General features: G+C 45.9%; 1 protein-coding gene across 3 annotated transcripts in view; it reads right to left on the bottom strand.

Annotated features, from left to right (window-relative positions):
• AP3M2 (adaptor related protein complex 3 subunit mu 2) overlaps window positions 1-18,184 on the bottom strand; it is an 81,404-nt gene that overhangs the window by 27,160 nt on the left and 36,060 nt on the right. Inside the window, exon 1 of one of the 3 annotated variants that reach the window (XM_053578306.1) lies at window positions 341-387. The exons of 1 other annotated variant lie outside the window; for it this stretch is intronic. The gene's annotated coding sequence lies outside the window, so the exon portion shown is untranslated. Of the gene's footprint in view, window positions 1-340; window positions 388-18,184 lie in introns of those variants that run through there. One more of the 3 variants, XM_053578304.1, reaches the window with a different exon arrangement.

The raw sequence follows: 18,184 nt of genomic DNA on the forward strand, positions 1-18,184 counted from the left end.
ACTCTGCGCTTGTGCAAGCCTGACCGCCCCGCATGAAGGAGACCGACCGCGCGCGGGTGTGCAGCGTGCACGTCGGGGGCATTGGGGGGAGGTCAGGGGGTGAAAAGCGCAGAGACCCCTGGGCCCGGAAGGTCCGTGCACATGCATTGCCATGGCAGCACTGTCCTCGCCTCCCTCCACAGACCGCCTCTTCGACCCCCGTGCCGTGTCCCCCACCTCTCCCCGCCGAACCCCGCAGTTCCAAGGGCCTGTCGCACCCTCGCCCCAAATGCTCACGCCCCCGCCCCCGTGCGCCCCCGCCTCCACCCCTCCCCCGGCCCGGGGCGCCAAACAGCCTCACCCGGCCTCGTTCTGCGCAGCGCCTGCCTGCCGCTCAGTCGCGCGACAGGCCCCGCCCACCACCACCCCGCGCGCGCTCCGATAGCCGCGCGCTCGCTGATTGGCCGGTCCTGGGGCCTCGCAGCCGTAACTCAGATCTGAAAGCCGCTGATTGGTCGCCGAGGAGCCGCTCCTCCCTTCTGATTGAGCGCTGTTTTCGGGCTTGAGCCCCCAGTTGGCCCTGTTGAGGCTACGGTAATCACTGGTTGGTCCAGCCCTGCGGGCCCCGAGCCCTGATTGGAGGCCGAGGACGGTCTGCGGCCCCTCTGACCCCAGCGGTCCAGTCACAAAGGGCTGGGGCGGTCGTTTTGCCACTTGCATAATTTCGCCTGGTGTTGGGACGGCGGGTAATGATTTCCAGGGAGCTGGAAATGTCTCTAACTGCACATCATGGGCAGTAAATCCTGAGAGTAATAACTACCCCGCTTTAGAGCCACTAAGAGCGTTTGGAAGAGGAACCGCCTGCCTGTTCGTGTGTACAGAGAGCTTTGGGTAACGCGAACGGAACCAGCCTGCAGCTTCTCATCCAGAGCCCCCTCCGGCCCCAGCTGGGCCACCGCCTGCTTGGCCATGGACAAGGCGCTAACGCTTTCAGGATCTCAGCTCCCAGATCTGAAAATGAAGGGGCTGGGCAGGTCTCCCTCTACACGTGACTTTGGTACTATTTTTAGTTAGTGTGGTTGGAGGCATTGTGATACAGAAAAGGTGAGTAGAAGTCAGTTGGCAAGGTAGAGTTTACGTAACACTAGCAAACAATGCAAAAATCTCTTCCCTGGTGGAGCTTATATTCTAGTGGGGGAAGACAGATAATAACCAATACACATAAGCAAATACAGAGGGTACCAAAGAATGTATATGTGTTTTAAGGAAGGAAAAAACTGTTAAAATTGGAATACTCAAGTCACATTTGATTTCTGCAATTACAAGAGGTGCTCACCGTGACTTATATTCATCAATTGTTATTTGTATATACTGAGCACTGTAATTTTATGTATTTTTTTTTTTTTTTGCAGTTTTTGGCCGGGGCCGGGTTTGAACCCGCCACCTCTGCTATATGGGGCTGGCACCCTACTCCTTTGAGCCACAGGTGCTGCCCTGCAGATTTTTTTCCTTTCTCAAAATATGTATGCGTTTTTTTCTGCACCCTCTATGTAATATGTTAGAAGGTGGTAAGTGCAACAATAATAACAGAAGGAAGATTGGGAGAGCCATGGAATTGGAGAGCAAACCTCATGGAGAAGAGATAAAAGAGGAAAGACCTGAAGAAAGTGAAGAAGTTAGCTATAACTCCTGATGTTATAGCTAATGCATTCTTCACTTCTAGTAAAGGGAACAGGTGTCACAAAGCTTTAAGGCCAGAGCATGCTTGGTAAGTCCCAATGCAGGAAGGATGACAGTGTGACTGGAACAGAATGAGCAAAAGATACAGCAGGAGATGAGGTTATCCCACAGAGCCCTGATTACACAGACTCATGAAAGAGATTTTAAAGATTTTTGGTGGGGCGGTGCCTATGGCTCAAAGGAGTAGGGCACCGGCCCCATATACGGAGGTGGTGGGTTCAAACCCAGCCCCGGCCAAAAACTGCAAAAAAAAAAAAAATAAAAATAAAAATAAATAAAGATTTTGGCTTGTAGTGCTTGTGAAAGGTTTGGAGTGAAGGAGTGATAGGATGTGATTTGTCCGTCTACTGGATTGAGAAGAGATGGTGGGGTAGATGGAGACCATTTAGGAGGGTGCTGAAGTAACCCAGGTGAAAGATGACCTTGGACCAGGTTGTGAACATGAAGGAGGTGAGGAAGGGTCACATCGTGCAAGGAGGAGGGAGAGGAACTTGCAGGGGAGTGAGAACAAGAGAGAAGTAGAGGATGAATCTGAGCATCTAGGCTGGTTCCATCATCTGGAACTAGAAAGACTATGATGAGTTGAAGAGGTTTGAGGGAAGAACATCAGGAGCTCAGTTTGGGACATGTTAAAGTTCAATGTGTGTGTCAGCTCTGGTAGCTGTCCCAGTGGAGATGTTGAGAAGGCAGCTAGATGGAGGAGTCTGGGGTTCCGGAGAGGTTTGAGCTAGAGATGTGAATTTGGGTGTTTTCCATTTATGGTTAGCTATTTATCTATTTATTTTTTGAGATAGAGTCTCACTCTGTTGCCCAGACTGGAGTGTCATGGCTTCAGCCCAGCTCACAGCAAACTCAAACTCTTGGACTCAAGCAACCATCTTTCTTCACCCTCCTGAGTACCTGGGATTACATGCTCCTGCCACAACACTGGCCTAATTTTTCTATTTTTAGTGGAGTCCGGGTCTTGCTCTTGGTCAAGCTGGTCTCAAACTCCTAAGCTCAAGGGATTTTCCTGCCGCAGCCTTCCAGAGTGCTGGGATTACAGGTGTGAGCCATTACTCCTAGCCCTATTTATAGTTATTTAAAGCATGGAGATGGCTGAGGGAATGAACATGGAGAAGACTGGAGTCCAGGCACATTCCAAATTTAAGAGTCCGTAGACAGACAAGAAGGAGGGCGATATAGAATCGTTTGATCCTCCCAACCACTCTAAGGTGAATTGCTATTATGAGCCCCTTTTTATAGATGAGAAAACTGCAAGGACTGCTAAAGTGACGTGCCCAAGGTCAAACAGCAGAGCTGTGATTCAAGGACACAGGAGGGTCTAAGCAGTCTGGCTCAGACTCCTACCTCTCTTGTAAGCCCTGGAACCCATTGAAGAAATGAGAACAAGACAGTGACATGCTTTCAGATTTCCATTTCAGAAGGACCATGGGTGGATCAGAGCAGGCCGAGCTTGGCTGAGAGGTCATTCAGACTATTCAACAACCCACAGGAGAGATGCCAGCACGAATCAGGAGATGCAGACAGATGCGGGAGATGTTATACTGGCAGTACAATGATAAGGATGGGGATTAATTGAATGTGAGTGGCAGTGAGGCAGGAGGAATCAGGACTATTCATACATTTCTGATTCGGGTATTGGATGGAAGCGTCGTCTGTCAAGATGGGAATCCCTGAAAGAGAGGCACCTGTAAAGTGCAAATAAATCTAGTTACAGCAATGCTCAGGGCCATGTACAAAGTTGACACTCAACTACTTGCTGAATTGGATCAAATGACATAGAATTTGGGAGCTTGTACAGTCCCATGATTTTAAGAACGGCCACAGGAAAATGCTGTCTATTTTATGCATAAAAATCTCTAGGGAAAGATCCTCTAAAGCTGCCACTGGCAAACCACTCTAGTGTTTAACAGCTCTCACTGCCGAGAAATTCCTCTACTATAAAAAGGCAATCCTGGGCGGCGCCTGTGGCTCAGTGAGTAGGGTGCCGGCCCCATATGCCGAGGGTGGCGGGTTCAAACCCAGCCCCGGCAAACTGCAACCAAAAAATAGCCGGGTGTTGTGGCGGGCGCCTGTAGTCCCAGCTGCTTGGGAGGCTGAGGCAAGAGAATCGCCTAAGCCCAAGAGTTAGAGGTTGCTGTGAGCCGTGTGACGCCACAGCACTCTACCGGAGGGCGGTACAGTGAGACTGTCTCTACAAAAAAAAAAAAAAAACAAAAAAACACAATTCCAGCTATCAGCGTTCACTGGGAATGATATATATTTTGTTTGTTTGTATTTTTTAATTTTTGCACTGAGATAAGGGAGACCTTACCCACTGAGAAAACCGTGGGACTCTGCAGTGGGGCTCTGCACCCTCAGTGGCCTTCACTCCTCCTCTGTAGGTATGAAATCCTTGCCACTAGCCTCACTGAAGAGACGGAATGCCTCTGTTTTCAGTGACCCCCCCTACCTGGCACTTACTCATCCTACTGGTGGAAATTCTCTCCAGCCTGCGAGGCCCAGCCACACGTTTTCTCCTCCACGAAGTCTATTCCAAAGCTCGATGCCCTCACGTTGCAAGTAATGCCTCCCTCCTCTGTGATAAAGTAGCATCTCGCAGCTCTTTCATGTAAGCCTGCCATGCTTTTGTGGGTACATCTGATCATCGTATCTGAATTGTAAACTTTTTGAGGAACCAGAGAGTATCTTGCCATCAGTCATCTTTTACCAGGGGTCCTCAAACTGCAGCCCACAGGCCACATGTGGTGGTGTGATTGTATTTGTTCCCATTTTGTTTTTTTACTTCAAAATAAGATATGTGCAGTGTGCATAGGAATTTGTTCATAGTATTTTTTTTAAACTATAGTCCGGTCCTCCAATGGTCTGAAGGACAGTGAACTGGCCCCCTGTTTAAAAAGTTTGAGGACCCCAATATACTAACATTGAGTGAGTGCCAACTCTCTGCTGGCCATTGCAGGTACAGAGACAAAGACTTGTAGGTTACTTTGAGGAATGTACAAAATCAAATGGGGGTGTGTGTGAAAAGACAAGCTTCCTGTAAAAAATCAAAACCAGCTCCTTGAGTGGTGCCTGTGGCTCAGTGGGTAGGGCACCAGCCCCAAATACCGAGAGTGGCAGGTTCAAACCCAGCCCTGGCCAAAGTGCAACAAAAAAATAGCCGGGTGTTATTGGCGCCTGTAGTCCCAGCTACTCGGGAGGCTGAGGCAAGAGAATCGCCTAAGCCCAAGAGTTGGAGGTTGCTGTGAGCTGTGACACCATAGTACCCTACTGAGGGCGATAAAGTGAGACTCTGTCTCAAAAACAAACAAACAAACAAAAAAACCCAACTCCTTTAAGCCTGGCCCTGGAGGGAGCCTGCCCACATGGAGAGGAGACACTGAACTTGAGGCCCCTGCTCTCAAAAAAGAGCCCCACCTTCCCCTGGAGACTTCTGTCCCACCATGCTGGGTTCCAGAGCCTCAGCATCCCTTTAACTCTTCTGTGACAGTCTAGATGCTTTTTTGTTTAATTTCCCATAGCAAAGACTAGAATGGACACTTACACAGAACTTGCCTAACAACTTAGAGATGACAAAAGGGAAATGGACATAAAGTTACACACAATAACGAAGCTCTGGCTCATGCCTGGAATCCCAGCACTTTGGGAGGCTGAGGTGGGAGGACTACTTGAGGCTAGGAGTTCCAGACCAACCTGGGCAACATAGCAAGACCCCATGTTTATAAATAAATAAGTAAATAAATTAGCTGGGCATGGTGGCACCTGTAGTGCCAGCTACCCAGGAGGCTGAGGCAGGAGTATTGCTTGAGCTCAGGAGTTCAGGGCTGTGATTGTGCACTTCAGCCTGAGACCCCCATCTTGTAGAAAAGAAAAGAAAATGATGTAATCAAGGCATGTTGGTCTCTGTGGGCTGCACATCTGCTTCCACATGGCAGAGGTTCTCTATAACCCTGGAGACCCAGCCAGCCTTGCGAGTCCCTGAAATCCAAACCCTGTCTGACAAGGCAGCAGCAGCATCCGGTCACCGGCAGCCTCAGGCTGGTCTCCTGATGCCAGTCTCCCAAGGGAGGAGTCGTTCACCCAGTGGCCCCTTCCCTGCAACTGTGAGGTCTCACCACACCCCAGGGGCCCGGCGTGTTTCCAAGGCTTGTTGCTAGATACATGTCCTTCCTTTCCCCACACTGTCTTGGCATGCTCTCTCCCACGCAGCCTCCTCACAGATATCCACCTATCTCATCACTCATTTGATGTCTCCACTTGGGTTCCTCACAGACGTCCTAACAGGTCCAAAAGGAGCTCGCATTTCCTTCCCCTCTGTCCCTTCCTCCAGCCTCACCTCACCTCCAGTTTCCCCCATCTTAGTGAACAATGCCTCCACCCATCCAGCTCAAACCTGTGAAATCATCCTCAGGCCCCATCACCTCATCCCTGGTCTGATGTGGAAGCAGACACACTGACTCTATCTGTAGCGTGTCAGGCACCCAGCCTCTCTCCAGCGCCACTGCTGCCACCCTGGCCTCCTGTCTGAAGGATGATAAGCACCTTGACTCACCCCTCCAATTCATTTTCTGTACAGCAGCAAAGATGAGCTTTTAAATCTGTAAATGGGTTGGGCACGGTCACTCACACCTCTAATGCTAGCACTCTGGGAAGCCAAGGCGGGTGGATTGCTTGAGCTCAGGAGTTCGAGACCAGTCTGAGCAAAAGCGAGACCCCCGTCTCTACTAAAAGTAGAAAAACTGAGGCAAGAGGATTGCTTGAGCCCGAGTTGGAGGTTGCTGTGAGTTGTAACGCCACGGCACTCTATCCAGGGTGACAGCTTGAGACTCTATTGCTAAATAAATAAATCTATAAATGGTTATCTGAAGCTTGGAACCCTTCCATGCATTCCCAAGGCATGAATCTAGTCACACCTTTACCACCACCTTTATTTTTCCTCTTCATGTCTCTAGCTGAATCTTTTGCCACTCCCCTCCACACCCTCACCCCCACCTGAGCTTCTGGGCCTGGAATATTCTATTTCTTCTGCTTGGAAAGCTCCTGTTCTTCTTAGGTCTTCCTTACATTACCTCTTCAGGGAGTCCTCCACCTTGTCTATCTCCCCCGTCGTCTTCTTCCTCTGTTATTCTCTGTCTGCTCTTTACAACTTCAGTCCCCAACCCCAGGCCATGGACTGGTGCTCAGGAACCAGCTCCAAAGCAGGCAGAGAACGGCAAGGAAGCAAAGCTTGGTCTCTCTTGACAGCCACTCCCCATCACTCACATCACCAGCTGAGCTCTGCCTCCTGTCAGATCCTCTCCCCCATCCCTCCAACCACGGAAAAATTATCTCCCATGAAACTTGGTCCCTGGTGCCAAAAGGTTCGGGACCACTGCTTTTCATCACCCATCACAGCTTGTAGCACAATGTCCGCTTCTCTGTGGGCCTCTCCTCACTAGGGTGTGTGCCCCTAGAGCTCAGGCCCTGCGTCTGTCCTTCCACCTTCGTACCCGTGCCCAGCACCCAAGGGGCCTCCATAATGTTTGCTGAGTACACGGTCTGTGCTCATCACCTCCCATTCACCTATTGATGAAAAGTATGAGCATGTGACACCTGGCAGTGGACAGATGAAATCCACGGCAGTTTAGTAGGGACACAGACCCACAGTCCAGAGGAGGACTCTGAGTGTCATGCCAGGGCTCATAGGGCCTGCATTCTGGGGTAGAGCAAACCATCAGACGCTGTGGGAGGCAGGCTTGGTAGTGATGAGAGAGTGGAATGACCCTTGGTTCTCGCTGGACCACATGATGGGCTTTTTCAGGTAATTTCACAGCAGACAGGAAGGTGAACCTTTACGTTGAGAGCTGCCTAGTCAAGCTGACAGTGCACATTCTTGTTGGGTGGGTATCTGGTCAGAGGAGGGGATCTGCAAGTTAGGCCTTTGGGCCCTGTGATGTTCGAAGATGTCAAGGCAGCATGTGAAAGCTCAGGTCTTGCACCTGCACAAGAAAGTACACAGCCAGGGCAACAGAGTTGGGGGAAGAGATTGTTTCTTTACATCACCGAGTGAGTTATTATTGTGCTATAAGGCCTGTGATGTTGTATGTAGAGGCTACCGTATGAGTAGCTGGTGTTCAAAAAAACATCATTCAGTAAAACTGAATTCCTAACCTACTTTGTTCTCATCCTAAACGCAAGCTAGAGGAGACTGTGTTCACCTGCATATAACAGAAAAGCAAAATAACACAGTCACAAGACAGGGGGTTATTTTTCTCTCAGCACAAGAAGTGAAGAGGCCAGAAACTCAGGGCTTTTAGCAGTTTCCATCAAGGACTCAGGCTTCTTTTGGCTGGCCATTCCACCCTTTGTGTGGTAGAACTTTTACACTCAGGCTCACAACATTGTTGCTGTGGCTCCAGTTATCAAGCTATATTCCAGGCAGACAAAAAGACAAAGTAAACTGGTACGAACTGACCGAGTCAGTTCCCTTTAACAAGCTTTTCCTGAAGTCCTACTGGTATTCTACTGTTCAGAATTGAGCTAAAAGAGGTTCCTTGGATTGTTTTTAGCTGGGCACATTCCTACTCCATCCTCACCCCCAAAATGGGACTCTATGAATCAGGAAGATAGGAGACTGGATATTGGATGGGCAACTGACAGGCTGTCTACATCCGGTGGGAGTGAACAGTGTAACTACCTCAGTGAATAGATTGAATATTTTAAATAAGGCCCGGAATTGAAGGGCTTAGACAAAGCAGACAGGAAAAGCTCCACGAGGTAGATTTTATTTAATCTTGTTAGAAGAAAGACAAAATCATGTCCATAGTACAAGGAAGGTAAGTGGGGATGGCAAGCAGTGACAGGCTCATGGGCACAAACTGACGGCCTGATCTCAGGCAGGTTATCAGAGAAACGTCTTGGGTCTCAATGGCCTCATCTCTAAATGACAGGATTGGACTAAATTATCTCCAAGATCCCTTTCAACTCTAATTTTATATCTTTTTGTTTCTTTTTTTTTTTTTTTGCAGTTTTTGGCCGGGGCTGGGTTTGGGGCCAGCATATGGGGCCGGCGTCCCACCCCTTTGAGCCACAGGCGATGCCCTAATTTTTTATCTTTTTAACTAAGTGAAATCTTTTAGACAAATCTTGTGTAGAAAACAGATGAAGCAGAGATGCTCTGGGTGACATGAATCAGAATCCTGGATCTCCGCCTCCTTAACCTTGAACTTAACCCTGAGCTCCTTGGAGCACACTTCTCCCTGGTTCTATGTGTAACCTTGATAAAATAAAATGATGCATTTATTGGTAAAAATCAGACTACAGACTTAAACATGTGTACTACTGTCAAAAATGGCATATTGCTTTTACTTGGCAATTAACGATGTTAAGCACTTTCAAAAAGTTATAAAATAACTAGAGTTTGCAATTATGACTCCCATTTGAAATGATTGGACAGTTAATCATCAAATCTCAGAGAAGGACAGAATGTTCTCCAAAAATGTATTGGGGGAGGAAAAGAACTTGGACAGTAAAGACACATATTCAGAATAAGACTTATTTTCTAGATGGTTAGTTAGATAAAAATTGTTGGAGGGAGTGTAACCCCCTTTGCTTTGCAAACACTTCCTATGTGCCAGACTAAGCTGCTTCCTGTTTATCAAATGTGATTGTAATTGGAAGCAAAGTCCAGAAAAACTTACCTCTCATCAGTCACCTACTGTACTAGCTTTTCTTAACAGACTTTTTAGCATTTCACAAGTTTTTTACATGTCCTTTTTATTACGTGATCATTTTTAAACTTTATTTTAAAAATTGACCATAGATTCAATTAGACCTCAACCAATTTTTTTCAAATTTCTTCTCTAGTGTCTACCCTTTTGAGTATTTTCAACATTTGATGTCGAACATTTGATGACTACTCTGATTATTTTTCCCAGCCGCTCAGCGTATAAAGTACGTCTTTATTTACTGTCTCCCTAGCTTCTCGTTTTCTCTTCTCTGTACACCACTATATACAGGCTCCAGCCTTCTCTCTCCATAGCGTGCCTCCTCCTCCCCCTCCTCGCTTCTGCTTTTTCTCTCAGCACTGTGACCTATTTTATTTCTAGACAGGTCTCGAACAAAAAAAACTTCTGTTTCAATTTGCGGATCCCTGGGGCAGGGTCTCTATTCTTTGAACCCCAAGTCCCAGACACGTGGCAACCAAAGTTGCTTTTTCTAACATGTAAAATTCCGTATTTTAAAAGTTCCTCCATATACAAAATAAAGTCGAGTCCTATTTAGGTATTCACGAAAGATAATCCAAAACTTTTAGCGATACGTTTACAATGAGAACCGTCCGGGAAACAGCTCCCGGTGCTGCACGTTTGCTGTAATGACCGCGGGGTCGTCTGTTCAGCCAGAAACCGGCTGCGCGCGGAGCGCCCCGAGACCGCCAGCCCGGGTGGGGGGGACAGAAGCGGTCCCGGCGCTCGGGGACACGCCCGACGCGGAGCTGCGCGCTGAGAGCGTCTGCGCGACGCGGGGACAGCGCGACAGGCAGCGCCGCGCCGCGGACGGGGGTGATGCTGCTCGCGCCGCCGCGCTCAGAGTTGGGGAGAAACCCGCGATTTCTCCAAAGTGAGTTCCCGAGTGTGGACGCTCCTCTCGAGAGTGAGACTGGAGGCGACTCGAAGGGGCAGCGCGAGCCGAGAGCGAGCGGGCACCGAGGCGACGGCGGCGAGCTCGGGGCCGCGCGCCCGCGACGGAGGCACCTCCTGGGGACCGGGCCGCAGGAGAACCAAATGGCTTTCATCCCTGGAGACAAAGAGGTGCCTTCTCTTGACAACAGCTGCCGGTGCCACACACACCATACGGCGAGGCGGCGGGGGAGGGGCGCCCAGCCCCGGCGGCGGGGACCGCGCTGGCCCCGACGCGCCTTAATGGGTGGTTGCCGGGGCGACGCGCACACATCTCGGCCTGGCTGAAAGGACCCATTGTTCCGGGCGCGGGCTGCCCGGGTTGTGCCTGCTTCCAAGAGACACCTTTAAACGCCTCCTCCCTGCGATCGGGGCAGAGCCGCGGCGCGCGGCTGGGAGCGTCTACTCCTGAGTGTCGCACCCGACGCAGGAACCGCAGATGGCAGCGCCACCGCGGCCCCTCGGGCCCTGGGAGGGGACAACCCGACCCGGCGGGACACGCGCGCCCGGCGGCGGGAGCGCCCCGGGCGCGTTCCAGGGCCAGGGCCGGAGGGGGACCCGGGCCCCGATCCGGGCTGGGGGAGGCCTGGGGCGGGGGGACTCGGGGGAGCCCCGCGGAGTCGCTCTAGAGTCGTGCGGGAAGAAAAAGCAGGACAGAATCACAGCGTAAAGAGGATTAAAAGTAAAAGGACAGCGTCGCAACTTAGCTTGGAAGAAAGCAGTTGGTAACAACCTGAAGTCCGTCCCTGGGGGCTGGTTAAATCATGTGGGGCACGTCCCTCTGCTGGAATACTGAGCTGTCCTTAAGGGATACAGGGCAGCTCTACGTGTTGAGATAACGTTTTCCGGGTACACTGGAAGCAATAAAGCAAGCTGCAGAGAGTGCGTGTGTGGTTGCATCTCTGGAAGTGGCTGCTGCTCAGAGCACCTGTGGGACTAGGGTATGGTGTAAACTTCCCTTTCACTGCACCTTTTTCAGTTTCGCTGTATATACTACATATTACCTGTAAATAAAGAACTTGAAACAGAACTTTAAAATTGCATTTGCTTGAACAATAATGGGATGTGGAGCTCGCCGTAAGGTATCTGAACTCTTTTTTTTAGTGCTCTAATAAATACTAATTTGCACAAGCAAATACCATTAACCCACAGGTACGTACAGGTAGTCACAGCGTAAGTCAAAGAAGGAAATACACAGCTCCCTGCCTGTCTTCTTGTGGTGCAGAGATGGAAGGAACCAACTAGCCTGTACAACTCATCTACTATATCAAATTAATCACAGCGCCCCCAAATTAAACAAATAAGCATTCTATTAGGACAATTTTCCTAGTTACAAAATGGTATATAATTAGTGACCTGGACTTTTCAGCCACAATGTCATAGATGATCTTTTTACTCAGATAAAAATAAAAATCAGACTGGTAGTCAGCAACGACTTAACTGAATAATGATAATGAGTTCATATCGTAATTGTGTTAAGAGTTTGACATACATTATTTCTTTTAATCTTCAAAGCAAGTTGTTTCTCTATTTTACAAATGAAGAAACATGTAGACCTACTATTGTATAGCTAAGAAAGTTGCAGCGTGGATTTGATTCACGTCTGACTCACTCTAAAACCTGTGAGTTTAACCTCTACATAATACTGGTTCAATTATGGTGAAAACATAGGCTCAATTTAACTTTCCCTAATCCTGTGGTTTCACAAATTGAATAAAAGGTATCTAGAAACTGAGAACTAGATTATGTTTGTGGAAACAGTTGCAAAGAGTATAGTGGAGTCCTGAAATTTTTAACTTATGTTACGGCTTGGTTGTGTGGAGTAAATATGAGGGCTTTGTTCTGTGTACAGCTAGCTAATGTAGTCTTTATTCCAGTGTCCATAAATAAAGTTTTATTGGAATACAGCCAAGCTCATTTGTTTATGTATTGTCAAGGTCTGCCTTTGCACTGTTCTAGTAGTGTATTTAAAACATAGACTGTATGGCCTGAAATATTTACTGACCGGAACTTTGCAGAAGTGTTTTCTGAACTTTGACGATGGTCCTATACTCAGAAAAGCAAGAGAGAGGACTTTTATAATTTAAAAATACCAATCCTATTCTAAAAGTATTATTCTCATATTCGCCTGTGAATATTGTATATTTAGTGCTGTCCCAGAGGGCTCTAGTATTGAGAAAATGACATGGGTTTTTACAGGATGCGTCTGGTACAGATCTTGCCAGAGGTTTCATTCAGCCACGTGCTCTTTGCCCTTTGCTTTCTTTCTGTGAGAAGAAGCGGCTCACTGACAAGCACACTCCTTTTCTCTGGAGGTGGTTCTTAACCAAGACTCCAGGAGAAGGAAAGAAAAACACCAAGAATAGAGGAAGCTTTGCCAAAAGGAAGCAATTTATGAGCTGAAATATATAATTTGTGGCTCGGTGCACATACACGGAGGCTGAAGGATTCGAACCCAGCCTGGGCCAGCTAGACGACAATGACAACTGCAACAGAAAATAGCCAGGCATTGTGGCAGGTGCCTGTAATCCCACTACTCAGGAGGCTGAAGCAAGAGAATCCCTTAAGCCCAAGAGTTTGAGGTTGCTGTGAGCTGTGACACCACAGTACTCTACGGAAGGCAACATAGTGAGCCTCTGTCTCAAAAAAAAAAAAAGAAAAAGAAAATATACATAATTTGTGATATCACAAATGGTGCTTGGAACCAGCTTAGAAGGATGATTGCCACTGTTTCCCTTCAATTTCAAGGAATTGCGTTCCCCTTTTAAAAGCTTTAATGGCGGGCAGTGCCTGTGGCTCAGGGAGTAGGGTGCCGGCCCCATATGCTGAGGGTGGCGGGTTCAAACCCAGCCCCGGCCAAACTGCAACAACAACAACAACAAATAGCCGGGTGTTGTGACGGGCGCCTGTAGTCCCAGCTGCTTGGGAGGCTGAGGCAAGAGAATCGTGTAAGCCCAAGAGTTAGAGGTTGCTGTGAGCCATGTGAAGTCACGGCACTCTACCCGAGGATGGTACAGTGAGACTCTGTCTCTACAAGAAAAATAATAATAATAAAAAATAAAAGCTGTAATGGCTCTGGAAACATAGATGGTTGTATGAATTTGCAGAAGGGACGGTAATGAGCTATTCATGGGACAGAGGCTGCTAATCATAGGGTGGCACTTTTGGGAAAGTCGATGTTGAGGAGCTATGAATCCCAGCCATCCCATCCTCTTCAGTAAAGTCTCTGTTTCTCTCTTGTTGCACAACCAGAAAGTCCTGGGTTACACCTGTGGACATCAGCGGCTTCTAAGAGCCAAAAACTGTAGGTGTCATTAGGCAGATAGCCAGATAACTCTGACATTTTGTCTCTTCAAGCTGGGAAGAACTCTCCAGAAGTTCCTCCACCCAGCTAGCAGCTGACCTGTGTTGGCTTGTCTGAAGCACTCATGAAATTGGCTACAGTACAGAATTCCTATGAAGCCCGGGACTTACCAGTAGAAACAGAATACTTCCATGTTATTATGGTAGAGCTATCCCTCAACATCACTCATAGGTTTAGGCAAAGGCTAATAAAAATTAAATTCTGATTAAGGAATCTAGATGTTGGATATGTAGGTATTTCTGTTTTGTTCAACTATTCTGTATGTTTGAAGTTTTTTCTCATCAAATGTTGGGAAAATAATAGATTCAGATCTGAAAGCTCTATCTTCTCCCATTTTCTGAGGAACAACACAAGACTGATATTTGAGAAAACATTAGAACTTCTCATTTAAAAACACCTCAAATTAGATCGTAAGCATACTATGAATAATAAAAATGGGGGATGGGATTCAGAAGCTCTAATAGTTTCAATGATCTTTTCCTAAGGCTCGAAAACACTTTGGGAAAAATACTTGGACATTTTCTCATAAAATAGTTGCTAGGATTATTTTTTAATTATCAGAGAACGGTAGTTCACAGTTGTCCGTGTGATTGGCATGTTTCCTCCCCCCTTCAAATTTAAATTGCCTTTACTTGTTTCTAGCTCTCAAATTTCCCCCTTGGAACACTTTCCATCTAGCAGAAGTTCTCAGAGAGCCTCAACCCAATGCAGTTGTCAGGGTCACCTCTGTCATTTTCCCTCCTCTCCTCCAAAAGCAGCCATTACCATCTCTTCCCACACCTGCCAAAGTTCTCTCCAGATTCTCAGTCCAATCTCTTAGCCCTTTCAGCACACAAATAAACAGAAAAGAACATAAAGTGACAGTGTGCATTTAGCTTATTAGACAATGAACTTTTTTACCTTGCTATTTTTCATGTTAATATACTGATACAGCACCCTGGCCCCAGTTCCCCACACCACACTCACTTGATTAGGTCCATAAGGAGCCAAGTATTCATCTTACTAAAATAGAAAAAAAGAAAGAAATTGAAGAGAAAATGAAAGTACTAAGAAATGAAACTGAAAACTAAGGAAAAAAGGAAGTAAAAATAGAAGAGATAAGTAAGATAGAATCATGAATATAAAAGAGATAAAAAATTAAAAGTTTTCTTCATGGAATTATGGGGCAGCAGACTTGAAGACCTAGATAACATGGGTGAGTTCCAGTTTGAATGTGAATTATAAAAAGGAGCCCAAGAAAAATTGAATAGCTCATTATCATAGAAGAAATTGGAAAGGTAATTAGACATCTTCCCTTATAGAACAGGAAAATTAAAGCTTTTTTTTTTTTTGAGACGGAGTCTTACTTTGCCCCCCTCAGTAGAGTTTGGTGGTGTCACAGCTCACAGCAACCTCAAACTCTTGGGCTCAAGTGATTCTCTTTTAGAGACAGGGTCTTGCTCTTTTTCAGTCTGATCTCCAACTCCTGAGCTCAGGCAATCCACTCTCCTCAGCCTCCCAGAGTGTTAGGGTTACAGGTCTAAGCGTGAGCCACTACACCCATCCTAGAAACTATTACTGATAACTTTAGAGAGATCTCCATGCAATGAGCACAGGATAATAAGATGGAGAAGCAGCAAAGAACAGAGAATAAGAAATAAGAAAAAGAAATCTTAGAAATTTAAAATGTCTATCTGGGCTTGGCACTTGTAGCTCAGTGAGTAGGGTTCCGGGCCACATAAACCGAAGCCAGCAGGTTTGAGCCAGGCTTAGGCCTGCTAAACAACAATGACAACTGCAACCAAAAAAAAGCCAGGCGTTGTGGTGGGTGCCTGTGTTCCCAGCTGCTTGGGAGGCTGAGGCAAGAGAATTGCTTAAGCCCAAGAGTTTGAGGTTGCTGTGAGCTGTGACACCATGGCACTCTACCCAGGGCAACATAGTGAGACTCTGTCGAGGGATCAATGGATGAACACAGTGTGGTACACACACAATGAGATGGTAGTAAGCCTTAGAAAGGAAGGAACACCATTATGACAAATGCTATAAAATAGATAAACTTTGAGGTCATTATGCTAAGGAAAGAAAAAAAGGTCTACCTGCATAAAAATATTCAATAAAACATTTGGAAGTGTAAGTCTAGGAAATCTCACAGAAAGGATAGAAATAAAGACAAAAATATGGGAAACATACGAAGCTATAGGAGACACAAAACACTACTCCAGGGAGTCTGGTATTTTAGTAACAGGAACGCCGTTGGGAATAGGGAAGATGGAGAAAAGGAAATTACATTTTTTAATCTAGTAAATTTCCTGGTATTGAAGGGAAAGAAATCACTGAGTGCTCAGGGCAAAGAATGAAACAAACACACAGTAAAGAAGAAGAAGAAGAAACATCTGGAATTTACATAGATTCAAAAAAAATTTTTTTTTTCAGGGGAGAAAAGAAAAGAGGAGGAGGAAGAACGGAAAGGGGACCGGTGCCTTTGAGGAGACAGGAAGTAATGGGGGAAGAATGATTTGGGTGCATAGAAACCCAAGCAAACAACATATAAAAAGTAATTATTAACTTCAGGAACGGGAAAAACAGAAAGTAGTGTAAGAAAGAAAATGTCATCCTGGTATATTCCTTGACTCACCCCTGAACATGCCTTGATGAATTGTTATACATTCCATTAAGACTCTCTTTTGATTATTAATAATCTCCAGCAGTTAAAATAGTGCCTGGCATAGTGTATGCTCTAAACAAATAGGTGATGAATTGGTAAATGAAGACTGAATAACAATTTAACATTAATTGTTGTGTAACTAGCAGGGTAGTTCTTAGAAAATTTGAAAAGGGAATTACTATATAATCCAGCAATTCTACTTCCGTGTATGTACCCCCAAAGAACTGAAAGCAGGGACTTGAAGAGATAATCTGTTCATAGCAGCACTATTCACGCCATGAGGTAGTATTAAGCCTTAGAAAGGAAGGAACACCGTTCTGACAAATGCTATAAAATGGATGAACTTTGAGGTCATTATGCAAAGTGAACAAATACTGTATGATTCCACTTCTGTGAGAAATAGAGAGCAGCCAAATTCATGAAGACAGGAAGTAGAATGAAGACAGTAACTTGCTGGGAGGATGGGAAAATGGGGAGTTATTTAACAACTATAAAATTTCAGTTTTGCACAAGATTGGTTGTACAACGTTGTGAATATACTTAACACTGCTGAACTGAACACCTAAAAATCATTAAGATGTCAAATTTTATGTTAATTTGTATTTTTCCATAATTAAAAAATTTAAAAATTAACACAATAGATCAAGGATCTTAATGTAAAAGCTAGCACTATAAACCTCTCAGAAGGAAACACAGTATAAATCTGTGTGACTTTGGATTAGGCAGTAATTTCTTAGGTATGACACCAAAAGCACAAATAACAAAGAAAAAATAGATAAGTTGAACGTCATTAAAAAAGAATAAACACTGGCTGGGTGTTGACTCACACCTATAATCCTAGGACTGTGGGAGGCCAAGGCTGGAGGATTGCTTGAGTTCAGGAGTTCAAGACAAGCCTGAGCTAGAGTGACATCCTGTCTCTACTAAAAATAGAAAAATCATCAAGACTCCAGGGCTAGGCACCCGTAGTCCCAGCTACTCAGGGGGCTGAGGCAAGAGGATTGCTTGAAACTAGGGGTTTGAGGTTGCTGTGACCTATGATGAGGCCACTACATTGTAGTCAGGGAAATGAAGCAAGACCCTTTCTCAAAAACAGACAAACTAACAAACAAACAAACCCACTATCAAGACAGCAAAAAGAGAGCCCCCAAAATGGGAGATAATATTTACAAATCATGTATCAGAGACTAGTGTTTAGAATATATAAAGAGCATTTGCAATTCAACAAGATAAAAACCCAATTTAAAAATGTGCAAAGGATTTGTATAGACATTTCTTCAAGGAAACTATGCAGGTGGCCAACAAGCAAATGAAAAGTTGCCTCAAATTCTTGGTCAATGGCTAAATGGCAGTCAAAACCATAGTGAGATACCATTTTACAAGCACTTGGAAGGTTATCATCATCAGAAGAAAAAGAAGAAGAAGAAAAGAAAAAAAGCAAAAAAGTTGGTGAGAATATGGAGAAATTGGAACCTTCATACAAGATCAATTAAGTTTGCCAACTCATTCTAGAAAAAATGCTACATACCTCCTTGCTGAATATCACTATAGTCACTAGATAGCTGAGGGGAGGACTTCAAAAGTGACCACAGTGATATTCAGGAAGGAAGTATGTAGCACTTTTTCTAGGATTAGTTTGCAAACTTAACTGTCCAACTGCGTATACTGCTGATGGGAATTAAAAATGGTGCAGCTGCTGTGGAAAACAGCTTGACAGGTCTTCAATAAGTTAAACACAGAATTACCATATGACTCAGCAATGCCACCCCTAGGTCTGTGCCCAAGAGAACTGAAAAC

The sequence above is a fragment of the Nycticebus coucang genome, chromosome 24, assembly GCF_027406575.1.
Source record: "Nycticebus coucang isolate mNycCou1 chromosome 24, mNycCou1.pri, whole genome shotgun sequence".
Lineage (NCBI taxonomy): Eukaryota > Metazoa > Chordata > Mammalia > Primates > Lorisidae > Nycticebus > Nycticebus coucang.